Consider the following 19,649-nt stretch of genomic DNA (forward strand, 5'->3'; position numbering starts at 1 on the left):
ATGTACTTATGGTTAGACCCACAGCATATAATATATTATATTAGATATTTCAAAACAGGGTCACATCGAAATGATTCGATCTTAAGCCGTGTACGATTACATTTACATTGAACAATACCCCGGATGATAACAGGGGTGTAACATAATGGACCAATGAATGAGCAGCCGGTTCACACACCCACCCTCCCCGTTAAGCGGGAGTTTTTAAAATGGCTACAACAGACCAGATTCAACAATGCCTCTGAGGAAGAAGTTTTAAACTTTGAAACGCGTAAGGCTGAGTGTTGAATCTGGCTGCTCATCCTTAAAGATTTTTTATACATAACACTTACGATCGAAGTGGAATCTTTTATCATAGTGTGGGACGACTGTCCTTTTTATTGTGATGCTGTATTGATACCTCATATAAACTGAGGTCTCGTTTGTGAGTACCATTCTTATGTTGCAATAAATTCGTACCACTTTTAAAACAGTATTATGCTATGTGCCGTGTTTGTTCCCTTTACATAAACACGTTGGAGTTATCAAAGACACCCTGACCGGTTGCGGACAACAATATTGGAGTACCGGACAAACAGAGAATCTTCAAGGGACAGCGCTTAGGACTCTAAGCCCGCTACTTGTGAATCAGTGCTGGGACCTGACACATTAACAACGCCCGCTCCTTACCTCATTTGATTGAGGTCACCTATTGTGAGTAGCCTGTTAAACCATTCTGGGGGTTGCTGTAATTTCATGCTTGCAAGGTTGATCGTTCACTTTCTGAAGATAGAACAATCCTGCATTTTATAGACTCGATCAACATATTTGAGAACTATAGATTTTCTCCTTGTATTATCCACTTAATATTGAAACAACAATAGCTAATATTTAATTAGCAGGATCATTTTCCTAGTGTGTATATATATATATATTATAGCGATGTACACTGTTTACGGAATCACTGTTTGAATACATTAATGCAATTACATTTGATACATTAGGTGTACCGTAATAGTACACGAGATTTGGTTAGATTAGCGCTGTGAAGTGAACAACTCTTTCTTTGCACATAAATATATATGTATATATATATATATATATATATATATATATACAAATACATCTGTATATGTATGGTTCTCAATGTTAAAGCCCTTTAAGTGTTAATATGAGTGTAACTGTACTTTATAATGTATTTTTGAAGTGTTTTGTGCAACTTTCGCGGTAATGATTGAAGCATAAAGGGCATAAAGGGAAATTGCACTAGCGCAATCGTGATTTTGCTCCACTTGTAATATAAGCACAATGAAAATGGCTTGCAAAAACACGATTGCGCTAGAACAAAACTATTTGCACCTCACTTCTAATCTAACCCAATGTGCTTACAATAACTTGTTATACCAGCCGCAGAGTATAACATATCCAGGATATTGACATTTAGCTTTGTTTTGTATATGGAATATCAATATCTGATAACTGAAACCACAACCCAATGAAATGGGCTGAGCTCCCAGAGAGAGCAGACCTCTTTAGCTTTACTCTCTCTATTCTTTATAAACAGTGAAACTAACACCAGTACTTTAGTACTGACATTTTCAGTGTAGGTGGGGATACAACAGGGAATAACAGCTATTTTAAAAAATAAAAGAAAAGTATTGGAGCTATTTGTTAACAATGTAATATACTCTAGCAGGTCAGATGGATCATTGGGAACTCCTTAAAGGGTAGAAAAAATTGCAATAAACTGTCTAAGGCTTGAAAATTGAAATGTTCCCATTTTTGTTTTTTGTCTTGGGTAAATAATAAAGCAAGTAGACTGTTTAATGGAAGTGCTGCTGTATTTTGTGGAGTTTAAACTTGTAATGAAAATGATAGACCAAGTGGCCTTCCTTTTAAACTAGTTTTTGTATTGTATCTGAATTGTAAAATTGGCAGAATGTATTATATATAAAAGAAAAAATATTTTAATTGAAGTATATTGGTGCAGTAAAATATATTCACTCACTCTCTGGGAGGCCAAAAAGTGAGTGGTACAGCCTATACCACCAAGATCGATACCGTAAACTGAAAGTCAGTAGTTATGAGTTTTACGCTACAAAGCTGTAAAATAAAACTCATAACTAAAGTGCTAAAAAGTACACTAACACCCATAAACTACCTATATTACCCCCTAAACTGAGGCCCTCCCGCATCGCAAACACTAAAATAAAATTATTAACCCCTAATCTGCTGCTCCGGACATCGCCGCCACTATAATAAACATATTAATCCCTAAACCGCCGCACTCCCGCATCACAAACACTAGTTAAATATTATTAACCCCTAATCTGCTGACCCTAACATCGCCGCCACCTACCTACAATTATTAACCTCTAATCTGCCACCCCCAACGTCGCTGCCACTATACTAAATTTATTAACCCCTAAACCTAAGTCTAACCCTAACACCCCCTAACTTAAATATAATTAAAATAAATCTAAATAAAACCTACTATCATTACCTAAATTATTCCTATTTAAAACTAAATACTTACCTGTAAAACCCATAGCTAGCTACAATATAACTAATATGTAAAAAAAAATATCCAATGCTTGTCCACGGTAAGAGATAGAGTCACTCAGAATCCAGAGGTAAAAATGATAAAAGTTAATCTTTATTATGAATACTCCAAGGGATAAAACATGTACAAAAAACGATCTCAGCTAAGAGAACAGTTAGTGAAGTCTGACCGGTTTCGGCGCAGCATGGCCGTAGTCATAGACACAGTATAGTGCCGGCACTGACTTAAAACAATGTGATAATATTAACATAAAATCATAAAATATCAATTGGCGATAGAAAGCTATATGCAACCAAACATTAACATTAACACTAACAGATGTTTGGTTGCATATAGCTTTCTATCGCCAATTGATATTTTATGATTTTATGTTAATATTATCACATTGTTTTAAGTCAGTGCCGGCACTATACTGTTTATCTACTATTGTGTATTAAATTCAAGTTTTATCGATTCATATAGATATTATCTAATTTTTATTAATATATTATCCAACTTATCTTTAACAAGTAACGTTAAGTTACAAGATCAACTGTCAGTTATATCTCACACATTTAGTGCTCTTAGCTTTAATTAGCGCTACCCTAATTCTTTCTTTCTAAGTATATAGTTTTAAATAGGAATTAATTAGGTAATGATAGTAGGTTTTATTTAGATTTATTTTAATTATATTTTAGGGGGTGTTAGGATTAGACTTAGGTTTAGGGGTTAATAAATTTAGCATTGTGATGGCGATGTTGGGGGCGGCAGATTAGGGGTTAATAAATTTAGGTAGGTGGCGGCGATGTTAGGGGCGGCAGATTAGGGATTAATAATATTTAACTAGTGTTTGCGATGCAGGAGTACGGCGGTTTAGAGGTTAATATGTTTATTATAGTGATGGCGACGTTGGAGGCGGCAGATTAGGGGTTAATAAGTGTAGGTAGGTTGCGGCGACATTGGGGGCGGGAGATTAGGGGTTAATAAATATAATGTAGGTGTCGGCGATTTGGGGCAGCAGATTAGGGGTTAATAAGTATAATGTAGGTGTCGGCGATGTTGGGGGCAGCAGATTAGGGGTTAATAAGTATAATGTAGGTGTCGGCGATGTCGGGGGCGGCAGATTAGGAGTTAATAAGTATAATGTAGTTGTCAGCGATGTCGGGGGCGGCGATGTGTGTCGGACAGACATTGATAAATTGGCCCCCAAAATTGGACAAATGATTGCATTAAAGATGTATCTTAGAATTTTAATTTGTAAAACCATTGTCTTTCTCCCCTGATTGACCTATATAATATCTGTAAGTATAAGTCAAGGTATTAAATGCTTCATTAAATATTACCAACATTACCAGTAATTAGTCCAACTAATTTTCTGTTTTCTGTCTGTTCTCTCTATCAATCGCTGACCCAGTCAATGCTGATTAAGAATCTGCCTTTTCTATTTACATGTTGCTCAACAAGTTTGTTTTAGAATATGAGACTGACAAGTCCAATTTAACTTCCATGCTGCTGATCTGGCCTGATTGAGAAAATAAAATCTCCCAAGTACAGTTTCTTCTTCCATGTTGCTGACCCAGCTTGTTTTAGATTAGGGAACTTCTAAATACTGTTCAAGTTGTGAACCCTGATTATCAGACATTTGCTTCTCCTAAATAAAAGAGACATTAAAAAAAATAAAAAATAAAAATAAAGAAGGTCAAGAATAGGAAATATTAATTTTTGAAAGACACACACATACATACATACATACATAGAAACACACACACATATATACACACATACATAAACACACATACATACACACATACATAAATATATAAACACACACACATACATTTATAAACACACAAACATACACACACATACATACATACATACATATAAACACACACACACATACATATACACACACATACATACATACATACACACATACATACATAAACACACATACATACATATATAAACATACAAACATACACACACACATACATACATACATATAAACACACACACATACATATACACACACATACATACATACACACATACATACATACATAAACACGCATACATACACACACACAGAAACACACACATTCATACATACATACATACACACACACATACATACATAAACACACACACAAAATTACACACATACACACACATACATACATAAACACAAATACATATACACAAACATAAACACACACACACATAAACAAACATACATACACACACACATAAATACATAAATAAATAAATACATACATACATAAACACACATAAACACACACATACATGCATACATACATAAACTCACATACATACATAAACACACATACATTCACACACACACAAGAAGACACACATATACATAAACACACATACATACACACACATAAACACACATACATAAGCACATATACATACACACATAGACACAGACACACATAAACACAGACACACATAAACACGCATACATAGACACACACATACATAGACACACACACACACACAAACATACACAAACATGCAATCACACACATACAGATACAAATATTTTCTGTCATACATATAAGAAAAAGTAGCATTGAGACATGTTAATCTTTCTGTTTGCCTAAAAGAGGTACTTCCTACTAGTGTTTAGTGAGCATTAGTAGGAAGTACTAGTAATCAATTCATATGCATTATTAGGAAGTATTATTTATAGCCATTGATAATTAGCAGGAATTACATAACTGATAGCTGTATTAGCTTCAATTTAAAGTTAAAAAAACTTTTACTTCATATTTATATCATGCAAAACAATTCAATATTTCTTTGTGTACAGTGTCCCCTTAAATATGCAAATCACAAACAAATTTATACTATGGTGAATATGCAAATTAGCATTTTGAAAATGAATTTCCCTCATTACCTACAGACAGTATTGAGTGCACAATTATATTTCACTTGGTATGTAGACTGAAGAAAATATTTCCCAGTTACCTCACCAGAACATCATGTGTTGGACATGATCCTGGATGTAGGCCAAATTTTAAAGAAACATGCACCAATGAGTGATCTTTATATGATGTAATGCAAATAGGAATGTATTGCAGGTATTTATATTTAGAAGGGCCTATTGAATTAGATAATGATCACTACATGAACTAACAACGCTGGCGGACACGACATCCTAAAATAATCTTTTAGAAAACATAGCTCAAGGACATATGGGCATGTTCACATACCTGAATAGAAATAGTCACATGTTGTGCTCTCTCTCTAAATAAGCACATTAAGTACTACAGTAAGTACATTACATTTAATGTTAACATTGAATTCCAGTGAATCAGCTGTATGTTTATGCTGCAGGTCACTTTAAGAATCACAGTAAATTTACAACTAATATTTGTCATTGAAAAAAACCTTCTTGGCCTTCAGTAATGCACTTCAGGTCATGAAAGACCATTTTGTAATACAGAAAATAGTGTATTTTTTAAATGTGTCATATTTATTTTATTTTGTTTGATTTTAAGAATCAGCGTCTCTGTGCTGCAGAAATCTGCTTATTATTGTTTTGAATGCTAAAGCTTGCCCCTGTTCATTAATGCCACTGTGGGAGTTATCCCTACATGTCACTGAATATGACCTGTTGTATGTGATATAAAAAGGGATGTGGAAGTCAAAATGAATTGTTGTTAAAATTAAGCACCTTTCTATGGGAGCATACTGAGGTAGGCATAGGAGAGTGCATGTGTCTTGTGCACTACATACATAGCATTTTTGCAAACATTGTGGCAAACAATGCTGAAATATAGTATCAATGCATATATCTGAATCAATAAAGTAATTTTCTACTTCTCTGTACTGTACCTTTAAAGGCACTGTAAGCATAAAAAAATTAAATATCATAAATCCAACCATTATCATTTATAAATCACACCTCAAACTTTATTTTAAAATATTCAAACGTATATATCATCTTATAAAAATGAGATTAGGAAGCCTCTTCTGCCTACCTCCTCACTGAAGCCTCTTCTGCCTGCCCTCCCTCAGCTTTTCTTCCCCTGGAATTGGTTACACCATAAACATTAACAGAGCCGCACCGCTGAATGCACATGCACTCTAACTGCAAATTTATACTGCAGTGCCTCGCCATTAACCCTTTATTTTAAGTTTCTGAATTGCACAGCTCTAACTCCCCCCGCACAATTCCTTATATGGCTGTATCTATATCAACCTTTGCTTTGGTAGAATACAAGACTTTAACAATTATTATCTGCTGGAGAATACCTAGAAGCAAATAAGCTGCTGTGAACTCAGTTGAAATACAATGCCTGTGTTTCTGACGCTAAACACTGATAAGGGGAGGTGGATCAGACTACTCCAGACAGCATGGATATGTAACTCATTTTCTTATTTTTGAAAATTATTTTAAAATACTTGCCAGCAATTTTTTTATGCAAATTATTTTTACTTAATTAGCCCTTTTAGGATATGCAAAGATCTCAACATGTTTTATGGCCCTTTAACTTGAGACAAAAACGTTGCACAAAACACATCAAAAATACATTTAACAGTACAGTTACACTTACATTAAAAATGTGTAATAAAAAATATTGCAAAACAAAATCACATTAAAACGTTATAAGGGCTCAAAGATGTGAGGTCTAAGGTATTAGAGAGAAAAAGGCAGGCAAAGGGCCTTAACATAGAGATACATACATGCACATGCCTATATATATATATATATATATATATATATATATATATATATACATACACAGTATATATACAGTATATATATATATATATATATATATGTGTGTGTGTGTGTGTGTGTGTGTAGATATGTACATTCCAATGTTCTTCACATAGGATAATATGTTCTATATATTGTTAAATATATATTCATATATGTATCTGTATATATCTAGCTATATAATATAATCTATATATATAGGTATAAATATATATTTAATCAAAATTCCATTAGATATATATATATATATGAATATGTATTTAAAAATGTAGAACATATTCTGCTATGTTCAGAACATCAGAATGTACATTTTGCTATATAGTCTTCTGTATTTGCACTTTTAAAAAAAACGGGTTTGCGTAACTTGTTGGGTGTTTGTTTTTGTTTCTAAATCACGGCTCCATTAAAGTCTATGGGAAAATGCCATTATGCATTTGTGACCTTGCATAGTCTTTTATTGCAAGTATGCGTGCCTCAAACGATAACTTTTTACTTTTCGTAATACGAGCGTGAGCTGCCAAGCACAAAAAACGTATGTTTATCGGATGTAACGCTCGAACGCAAAAGCAAAATTGAGCTCCACTCGTAATTTACCACAAAATAAAGCAATATTGCCAAACTATTATTTTGTCTTAAATAATGGCACAGTCAAATATTCAAACTTAAAAGTCCTATGAGTTGAACAGTTCGCCGGAGAACAGTTCCCGGCAAACTTAGCTTGTTCGCGTTCGCCGCTGCGGGCGAACATATGCGATGTTCGATCCGCCCCCTATTCATCATCATTGAGGAAACTTTGACCCTGTATCTCACAGCCTTCAGACACATTTGAGTCAATCAGCAGCAGACACTCCCTCACAGACCCTCCCAACTCCTGGGCAGCAGCCATTTTAGATTCATTACGATCCTGCTTTCTTAGTGAGAGGAGGTTTAGTGTTGCTGCTGCTGACATTATAGAGAAATAAATAGCTAGGCTAGTGTATTTAGTGTCCACTACAGTCCTGAAGGACTCATCTAATCTCTGCTGTAAGGACAGCACCCCAAAAAGCCCTTTTAGGCTAGAACTTCAGTCGTTTTTTTCTTTTTTTAATTTGTAATTTTATTTGCATTTGCCTGGCTTTCAGCCTGTGTGTGAAGCTCACAGCATATACTGTGATTAGTGCCACCACTGATATCTGCTTAACATTAGTGTAAATTTAAACTACAAAACTTTTAAATCATTTTGCTACTGTAATCTAATTTCATTTTCTATCAGGCCTGTGTCTCAGGCTCACACAGCATATACTGTGGTTAATTGCTCTGTGCCAGCCACCACTCATATCTGCTTAACATTAGTGTAAATTTAAACGACAAAACTTTTAAATCATTTTGCTAGTGTAATCTAATTTCATTTTCCATCAGGCCTGTGTGTCAGGCCCACATCATATAGTGTGATTAATAGCTCTTTTTTTCCACCACTTATATCTGGTGTAACATTAGTGTAAAAAAAATTTAAATTTTTTTTTTACATCAGTCCTCTTCTAGTGTTATTTAATTTTAGTTGCCAGGCCAGCCTGCCACTAGTGCCAGCCTGTGTGTCAGGCTGCCAGCACATACTGTGCCTACTTCTATCCTGAGTGCCATCACTCCTATCTGTTGTAATATTAGTGTAAGTTTTAAAAAAAAACTTTTACATTGGTCTGCTATTGTTATTTAATTGCAGTTGCCTGTCTGCCAGCGTGTGTGCCAGGCCCACTTTCCAACTAGTGCCACGAATCATATTTGTTATAACAGTAGTGTAAATAATTTCAATAAAAACTTTTTTGACTGTGAATCATCAGTCTGCTAGTGCAATTGAATTGCAGTTGCCTGCCTGCCAGCGTGTGTGCCAGGCCCACTTGCCAACTAGTGCCACCAATCATATTTGTTATAATAGTATTGTAAATATTTAAAATAAAAACTTTTTACTGAGAAACATCAGTCATCTAGTGTAATCTAAATGCAGTTGCCTTCCTCCCAGCGTGTGTGCCAGGCCCACTTGCCAACTAGTGCCACCAATCATATTTGTTATAACAGTAGTGTAAATATTTTAAAAATATATTTTTTGACTGTGAAACATCAGTCTGCTAGTGTAATGTTATTGAAGTTGCTTTCAATGTATCTATCTATCAAATCTATCTATCTCGTGGTTGTGCAAATGGACTGTTTGCGGTTGTTTGCGGTGCGTTACACGGGGAGTTTGGTCTGTCACTGTGAAGCGGGCATAACCCTTACACTACCTGATCGATACAACATCATACCTGATTTTTAAAGCACGTTATTCCAAACAATTTAGGAATGTTAGGTGATTTAGGCCCTTTATGGGTTAAAACCAGACTCTGCATCAACTATGTAATTTTCTGTGGGAGTTTTGCCATGGATCCCCCTCCGGCATGCCACAGTCCAGGTGTTAGTCCCCTTGAAACAACTTTTCCATCACTATTGTGGCCAGAAAGAGTCCTTGTGGGTTTTAAAGTTCACCTGCCTATTGAAGTCAATTGCGGTTCGCCCGGTTCGCGAACATTTGTGGAAGTTCGAGTCCGCCGTTCGCGAACCTAAATTTTTAGGTTCGCGACATCACTAACCATGATATGAACGTGGCTGATACAGCCTTTGATTAGTTGCACACAAATTTAACAAAGAAGTGGCCTGCATTGGGGCAGCAGCTCAATATCAACCATAAATAATGCAAGCATTTTAAAATCACTATTTGTACATGTTGTACATGGCAAGTAATCTATATACCTTTAAAGTTTTGTGTAAACACCCAGTTAGCAGAAATGGCATTGCTGCTGAATCTATTTTTTGCAGTTCTTGGGAATCCATGACATCCTGTTGAAGCATGATTAAAACATGACAAATGACTCTGAGCTTATCTAGTACTTCTGTGAATTTATTTACATTAGCCCTCTATGTGAACACTGTAGCTACTTTACATTATGGGTTCTTTTTAACTCTTACAAGAATCTGAGCTCTGCATCCATGTCATTTAGTCTAGAAAAGTTTGTCTTATTAATGTATAATCATTTTATTTATAGGTAAGACATGGGTCTAATATCTGCATGTCATATAGCATAGGTGCATTAATTCCATCACATAACATACAGGGAGTGCAGAATTATTAGGCAAGTTGTATTTTTGAGGATTAATTTTATTATTGAACAACAAACATGTTCTCAATGAACCCAAAAAACTCATAAATATCAAAGCTGAATATTTTTGGAAGTAGTTTTTAGTTTGTTTTTAGTTTTAGCTATTTTAGGGGGATATCTGTGTGTGCAGGTGACTATTACTGTGCATAATTATTAGGCAACTTAACAAAAAACAAATATATACCCATTTCAATTATTTATTTTTACCAGTGAAACCAATATAACATCTCAACATTCACAAATATACATTTCTGACATTCAAAAACAAAACAAAAACAAATCAGTGACCAATATAGCCACCTTTCTTTGCAAGGACACTCAAAAGCCTGCCATCCATGGATTCTGTCAGTGTTTTGATCTGTTCACCATCAACATTGCGTGCAGCAGCAACCACAGCCTCCCAGACACTGTTCAGAGAGGTGTACTGTTTTCCCTCCTTGTAAATCTCACATTTGATGATGGACCACAGGTTCTCAATGGGGTTCAGATCAGGTGAACAAGGAGGCCATGTCATTAGATTTTCTTCTTTTATACCCTTTCTTGCCAGCCACGCTGTGGAGTACTTGGACGCGTGTGATGGAGCATTGTCCTGCATGAAAATCATGTTTTTCTTGAAGGATGCAGACTTCTTCCTGTACCACTGCTTGAAGAAGGTGTCTTCCAGAAACTGGCAGTAGGACTGGGAGTTGAGCTTGACTCCATCCTAAACACGAAAAGGCCCCACAAGCTCATCTTTGATGATACCAGCCCAAACCAGTACTCCACCTCCACCTTGCTGGCGTCTGAGTCGGACTGGAGCTCTCTGCCCTTTACCAATCCAGCCACGGGCCCATCCATCTGGCCCATCAAGACTCACTCTCATTTCATCAGTCCATAAAACCTTAGAAAAATCAGTCTTGAGATATTTCTTGGCCCAGTCTTGACGTTTCAGCTTGTGTGTCTTGTTCAGTGGTGGTCGTCTTTCAGCCTTTCTTACCTTGGCCATGTCTCTGAGTATTGTACACCTTGTGCTTTTGGGCCAAATATGGCCAAACTGGTGGCAAGTGGCATCTTGGCAGCTGCACGCTTGACTTTTCTCAGTTCATGGGCAGTTATTTTGCGCCTTGGTTTTTCCACACTCTTCTTGCGACCCTGTTGACTATTTTGAATGAAACGCTTGATTGTTCGATGATCACGCTTCAGAAGCTTTGCAATTTTAAGAGTGCTGCATCCCTCTGCAAGATATCGCACTATTTTTGACTTTTCTGAGCCTGTCAAGTCCTTCTTTTGACCCATTTTGCCAAAGGAAAGGAAGTTGCCTAATAATTATGCACACCTGATATAGGGTGTTGATGTCATTAGACCACACCCCTTCTCATTACAGAGATGCACATCACCTAATATGCTTAATTGGTAGTAGGCTTTCGAGCCTATACAGCTTGGAGTAAGACAACATGCATAAAGAGGATGATGTGGTCAAAATACTCATTTGCCTAATAATTCTGCACTCCCTGTATTTCTATGTGGGGTGCCCAGTAGAATTAATGCTGGATAACGTTTGCACTCAAAGCTGATACAAAAAAATCTACCACAAAACAATCTTTCTATTGTTAAATCTTTTTATTTTTTTAATAAGTATTAATTAAGTCTAAGGGGCCCAATTATTAAGCTCCGAATCGAGCTTGATGCCCCTTGTTTTTTTTATTTTTATTGAGGACAAAATGATACAAGAAAATGTTTAAATATACAAAACAATTCACAAGTTTTCCATTACAGTAATTTCACGGTTCTGGTATGTATTTGTATTGATTAAAGTCCTCTTGTTTTTTATTTTTCTCACTCTATCCCCCTTGTTGTAATGCTATAGGTCACTCTTAGACCTTTTGTATGTAAACAGAATGCAGTCAGGGGTTAATTTAAGAAAAATACAAAAGAAAATGTAACATCTTAATTCCATAGCTGTAATTAGATTAGCAATGATGACTGTCCCTGTCAGAAGCTTTTGCTGACTAAGATATGTAAAATGCCCATCTTGTATATAGTGTCTGAACATGGATTCTAAATGATTTGGAGCAAACCTCAAGTTTTTATACCCCTCAACAATTGGAAACCTCAACAAGCCAAGACAAACAACTAATAAAAGGGTTTCAGTTTTAGAACAAGAACTAAGCATTATTCTGTAACAATATGAAACTAATATATGTATGTGCATATACCATATAATATCTAGATAGCTGAAAAAGGTTATATCTGTAAGCATGAAGTTTAGCATGTATACCTGGGGACCAATCTGGGTAACAGGAAATATTATTCTAATAGAACACTGAAACGTTGTAAAAATATGAAAATATATGGTCCATAACAAAAAACTAGTAGCAACAAACTTACAAGGATCATAATATTTACTGCTATATTTACTACTTAAAGGGACAGTCAACCATAGAATTGTTATTGTTTTAAAAGATAGATAATCCCTTTATTACTCATTCCCCAGTTTTGCATAACCAACACAGTTATATTAATGTACTTTCTACTTTTGTGATTACCTTGTAACTAGGAACCTTCTTCCAGCCCCCTGATGACTTGACTGTGACTGTTTATTATCTATTGTCTTAAATTTAGCATTGTATTGTGCTAGATCTTAAATAACTTTCTGTGCCTGAACACAGTGTTATCTATATGGCCCACGTGTACTTTCTGTCTCTTTGTGTTGAAAAGAGATTTAAAAAGCATGTGATAAGAGGCAGCCCTCAAAGGCTTAGAAATTAGCATATGAGCCTACCTATGTTTAGTTTAAACTAAGAATACCATCAAAAAGCAAATTTGATGATAAAAGTAAATTGGAAAGTCAATTAAAATTAAAAGTCCTGTCTGAATAATGAAAGTTTAATTTATGCTTGACTGTCCCTTTATGTATGGTTGTTACTTTTGCAATGTTCAGTTTTTCTCCGTTCTAGATACATCTCAGAAAAGGACTCTGCGTCCGTAATTACCCCATGCCAGTCTTGTGTAGTGTATTGGCCGCTGTCCATTTCAATAGCCTTGTAAGCGCTATAGATCCAGTGGAGGTAATCTCTTTAAGAATGGTTGTCTTGCCAAATGTGCTGAGTGACTCTTCATACATAGGCACGAAGTAAGGTGGAAACAGGGAATCCCAGTAGTGTAGACTCAACTCTCTGTAGCTGGACCTCATCTTATGGTTTAGAAGCGGCATATGCGGAGTCACAGAAATATGCAAAGGAATTTTTACTAGGAAGTCTCCGTCGCGTGGCGTAGCTGCAACTTCACTGTTAGGCCCACATAACAAAGTGTCCACAACACGTGTACAGAACTTATGGGGTATGCTATGTGGTCTCGCTGCTGTGTCAGGTGGTGTTCCCGAATGTTGAAGGTGCCGGTTTTGTATTGTCACTGTGGTTTTTAGGGAGATAGGCAGCTCAGGGTGTGGATGACATGCTGCGGTGTAAAGGTTTTGCAGTGACAAAATGGTGTTCTTCATTTCCTGGTTGCCTGTATAGGTTGTAGGGATTGTGTGAGGAAAGTGCAGCGGGTTCTGAGAAGATGTTCCCTCTTGTGTGTACACTATATTAACTGAGTAAGTAGCTAATGGTTCAGACGCATCAGCATTTTCATTGTGTGAATCGTGGTAGCCTCCATCATGGAATGTAGTATGCGGTTCCCGACTCCCTTCATGGGTCTGTTGAGTTGGTAAGTCAGCAGCCTCTATTATGGAGCTGGGCATTTCATTATTCAACTTATCCGCCATGTTTGCGATGCCTTCTCAGATTAAACAGGTAGTCACTATCTGATCTTGAGGGTAGATGGAAGCAGCTATAGTATAATTAACTCAGTATGCCAGATTTAACTGACCGCATTGATGACCCGGTTCTCCCGGGGGGGGGGGGGTGAAAGCCTAGTAGTAAACCGCCGTCTTAGGCCTTATTTTTCCGATCTGTGACTCCAGTATCATGGAAACAGCAAAGATAGGTCAAAATGAAGTCACAAAAAGTGAAAACGTTATGTCCTCAGAGATTATATCTTGAATCTTGCTTATAAAATGCAATAATTTGCGGATGATTGTGGATTCTGCCAGAGCTCTTCGAAAGTGCATCCTATTCAGAATGCTGCACAGACAAGCCCCCCGATAATAATTTATTTAACAAGTATTTAAGCATCTATATATTTATTTATTGCTCTACCTATCGTCTCTCTCCCCCCCTCTCTCTCTCTCTCAATCTCTCTCTCTCTCTCTCTCTCTCTCTCTCTATATATATATATATATATATATATATATATATATAATATATATCAAAGTGTCACAATGGAGTATCTTAGTTAGTGGATAAAATAAGGATAATAAGGGTTATAACTCATTTATGTAGTGCCATTGGTTTCTCCTTTTCCTTTCACAATGGAGTATCTGTAATCCTCCAAAAATTATAGCCAATAAAAGCCATGTGATAGCCCCACGAAGTTTTAAAGGTGAAAAATTATTCAGATACAGAACCTAAAAAAGCGACGTTTCGGACCTACATGGTACCCTTAAAACTTCTGTGGTGCTGTCACATTGCATTTATGTATTATATATATATATATATATATATATATATATATATATATATATATATATATATATATATCAATGTAAAGGCACTTTTCAGTGATGTTTTTTTCTATCACTGCACTCCCGCCTACTTTACCCCCAAAGTACTGCCTAATGCAGTTATTTTATAAAAAGATAAAAATGCTACAATTTTTATTTTTTAATAAAATACATTACACTGTAATTTGGAGGCATTTGGGGCACATTATAAAATTAACTAGAGATCTGATCTCTGGTTAATTTTCATAACCGCTAATTGCTACCACAAGCTTATGGTAGCAATAACCAGCAACTTGTAATGGCTGGTTAATTTACCATGCAGCCGCAAACAGTCAAATTTGTCAGTTTGCGGGTGTGCGATAAAATAGCGCTCCACTTGTAATTTAGCCCTTAGTATGAACTCTTTGAACTCTATAAGAGAAACATGATGCAAGTTTACATATTGTATATAGATAGAGAGATTTATGTTTACACATGTTTGCTTAATGTTAAAAAAGTATAGTGATTGACAGATCACACGTGGCCTTATCAAATCATTCACCAACAAGCACCCAAGAGACGTGATCGTCAGAATACATTGCAATATTGTAAAGGATGAAGTAATTCTTATGCCCAGGAACAAAATATGAGATGACTTATCATAGCCCCTCACTTCAACAATTTCCAGGCATGTCCGTGAATCACTTAACAGCTGTACAGCTCAATAATACTATTGACCCCCAAGCACCTTTAATTGCAGATATTTTCTTTGAATAAAAAGAATTTGATGTCCTTGCAATAGGTTTCTGGTAGAACACAATTAATAGTGACAATTATTGTCTGTGGGCTCACAAATTATATATGACAACAGCATTACTAAGCTATGCTATATTAATGATTACTAAGCTAAGCTATATGAATGGTTCCTAAGTCTACCATACCTTTCAAAATATTATGTATTTTATAAATGTATTGGGGCAGTATTTGCGGTTATGCAAATTAAGCAGCTTCCTATGGACATACTGATTTAGTAACTGAGTAGTGGTTGCCATGGTATTATTAGCAGGGATTATTACTGTTAACAATAGCACCATCCGATGGCTCCCTTTTACGTGCTGTTGGACAAAACATTTATTTTGGAGCAGAACATCTACTGAACTAAAAATCAGAATAAAATGAGAAGTAAACATAAATAACTTTTAAAGCCAACTGAGTTGTTATTGAGGTGAAGATACTCATTAAATAATTCAGTTAATATTCATACAAATTTGTGAATGAACTTTATCAAAGAAAATGATGCAAGTTTACTTATGTTATAGATCATTTGTAGTACCTGCTTACAAATGTTTACTGAACATTAAAAGTGTTTAATGATTGACATATCACTTTTAGCCTTATCAAAACCATTCGCCAGCAAGCACCCAAGAGACGTGATTGTCAAAATAAATTCCAGCACTCTAATGGCTGTTAATTGTGCACTGTTATTAAGATGTTGCTACCTGTTATGTCTTTATACCACCAGAAAACCGGTGTAAAGTCTTCACTTTCAACTGCTACCCTTAAAAATGTGTGTTATATTGTTAAGAAAAATATTATAAGAATTAATAATTGTATTTTTAATAAGTTAAAAAATATTCTAAAAATAATATGTATTTTGTATTACAATTTTTTGGATCAATATTAATGATTGCCTTTACTCTTAGATAAAATAGTAGATTCTTAAATGGCAAAAATAAGAATTTTTATACATATCTCAACCATGGGCTAAGAATAGAGCACAATCTTTATATCTCAGTCATGGGCTAAGACTAGAGCACAATCTTACATTTGAAGTCAATGGTTAAAGATATTAAGCAGAGAATTTAGCATGGCCGACATTTTTTTTAGACCCCTATACTACTTTCAATGGATAGCGTGGCCACACTAACATCACTCATATTACAAGTGGTGAATTATGTGTAGCGTTTGATCGCAACACAAAACTGTGCTGAAAAATGTAGCGCACCTTGAGACCTGAAGTAACTGTAACGGCTAGAATAAAAGTATAACAATAGATTTATCCCTCATCAAGATGGCTTTGCAGCCTGCCAGGAATTTTTTATAAAAATTACCTACCCATAGAGTGTATCACACAACAATTAAAATGAATACTCACACATAACTATTTTACATTTGGGGAGGATATTTATCTCCAAAAGATGGGGACAGCTATGGGAACAAGAATGGCTCCCCAGTATGCTAACCTATTCATGACAAACCTCGAAAATAATTTTTTATCCACCTGCAACAAAAGATCCCTGGCATACTTCCGATATATTGATGACATTCTAATAATATGGACAGCAGGTGCGCAACAGTTAATTAATTTCCACAAATGATTTAATGAATTCCATCCCCCTATTAAACTCTCCCTAAACCACTCCACCACACACATTAGTTTTCTAGACACCGCTATTTACATTAAGAACATTACTATACACACTTCCATCTATCACAAAAACCCGCTGACTATCCCTCATATCTAAAATATGAAAGCTTCCATCCAAAACACACAAAACACTCCATTATTTACAGCCAAGCCATAAGATACAACTGCTTTTTCTCCAAAAAAAACTGACAGGGAAAAACATTTAAATCACTCAAAAATGTATTCAGGAACTCAGGCTACCACCCATGGATAATAGAAAAAGAAGTACACAGAGCCACCAAAATACCCAGGGACTAACTCCTGAAATACAGGTGAACACTGAAAAATAACAGGGTACCTCTAGTTGTAAACTAGAACCCACAACTAGATATTTTCAAAAACATTGCCAGAGACTTACATCCAACTCTCCACAAGGATAGAGAACTAATACCCAATAAAAATGTAACATTTGCCTGCAACCAATAGCCATGCAAAACCTGCTCCCACATCCTAACAGAGACAATCTCACCTCCCAGTGAAGAACAAGAATACAGAATACAGTGACTGGTGTACCTCATTACTGGTGTACCTCATTACCTGTAACAAATACAAAAATGAGGGACACTATATAGAAAAAACAGGACAACAGCTCAAGAGAGATACACCAGTAGGGAAACATTTCAACAGACCACATCACAATCACGAGGATTTGAGATTACAAAACTGAAAGGGAAATACAAATTCCTAAGCCTTTTTTGACTCTTTAATTTCAGGGTGGAACCAGACCCATAGCTTTATGACATCATATGTTTCCTAAGGACATGACAAATCTATCAATTTCCAGAACGGGATGATTGCCGTCTGCCGCCTAATAGGTGGCGGACGAGTTAAAGAGCTGCTTCTTAACTATAGTTTCAGGCGATCCGGAAACTACGCGGGAGATAGCAGCATCCACTGCTTGGTAAATCTCCCCCTATGAAACACTGAAGGCTCAGATGATGATTAGCATTTATTAGGTATGTATATAGGTTTTTTTTAGACATAATGCTATTGCACACTTAATTTACTACAGTATAGTGTAAATAAAATGTTTAATATGCACTGGGAAACCAAAAACTTTATTGCTATATTTGCTTTATTGTGGTGGTCTGAAACTGAATCCTCAATATCTCCAAAGTATGTATATATATATATGTAAATGAAAGCCAGAGCTTGAGTTTTGTTGTGCTCCCCATAGACGTCAATTAGGTGAGGCATTTGGCAGGGCCGTGCTATCTTATCTCCAGATGTAAGCACACAGAGGCTTTTATTGGAGAGCTAATATTTTACTTTCCACTTGTAATATAGGCCTAAGTAGGGGGTTGTCATGGTAACATTGGCAGACATCATTATAGCCAATGTGCTGTCACTAAAAATATTTTGTATTGTAGCCTATATTAAGAGAAACTCAGGATTAAAAAACTGGACCTACTGTTACTTATTTATAATACCTCCTGCTTAAGGTAGCTCTTGATAATGTGAATCCTGAATCCCGATGAGAACATACACACTAGAAAAACACATATTATTGAAAGGACATGGCAGTTAATGGTATTCTGGAGCAATAATGAGTGCATGGAGTGTAGCTATCAATTAGCATCTTGGTAAAGTCCAAGGGGTCGATTTATGAAGCAGCGGATGCTGCTTCCGACCCACTCTGCTTCAGTTCCGCCTGAAGCGGAAGTTAAGAAGCAGCGGTCCTAAGACCGCTGCTCCTTAACTCGCTCCGCCACCTCTGAGGTGGCAGACAGCAAAACAGCCTGATCGAATATGATCGGGCTGATTGACACCCCCTGCTAGCAGTCGATTGGCCGCAAATCTGCAGGGGCGGTATTGCACCAGCAGTTCACAAGAACTGCTTGTGCAATGATAAATGCCAACAGTGTATGCTGTCGGCATTTATCGATGTGCGGCGTACATGATAGGCTACATTGTATCATGTCCGTCCGCACAAAAATAAATTGACCCCAAGACTAGCATCCAGCATGTGAGCTTGCTGCTGATCACAGGGTTTAAAAAGGCTAAAATATATTTTTTTGCACTGCTTATTAACAACTGCTACACAATAACATATGGAGCATACATGCCTGGCATCTACTGTATAGGCAGAACAGCACTATTCCCATTCTGCCCTGCAGATCATGCAGAATGTGCAACTCATTAATGTCAAGGAATGCATAGCCAAGGTGACAGCCCTA

Source organism: Bombina bombina, chromosome 2 (assembly GCF_027579735.1).
Source record: "Bombina bombina isolate aBomBom1 chromosome 2, aBomBom1.pri, whole genome shotgun sequence".
NCBI classification, from domain to species: Eukaryota; Metazoa; Chordata; class Amphibia; order Anura; family Bombinatoridae; genus Bombina; species Bombina bombina.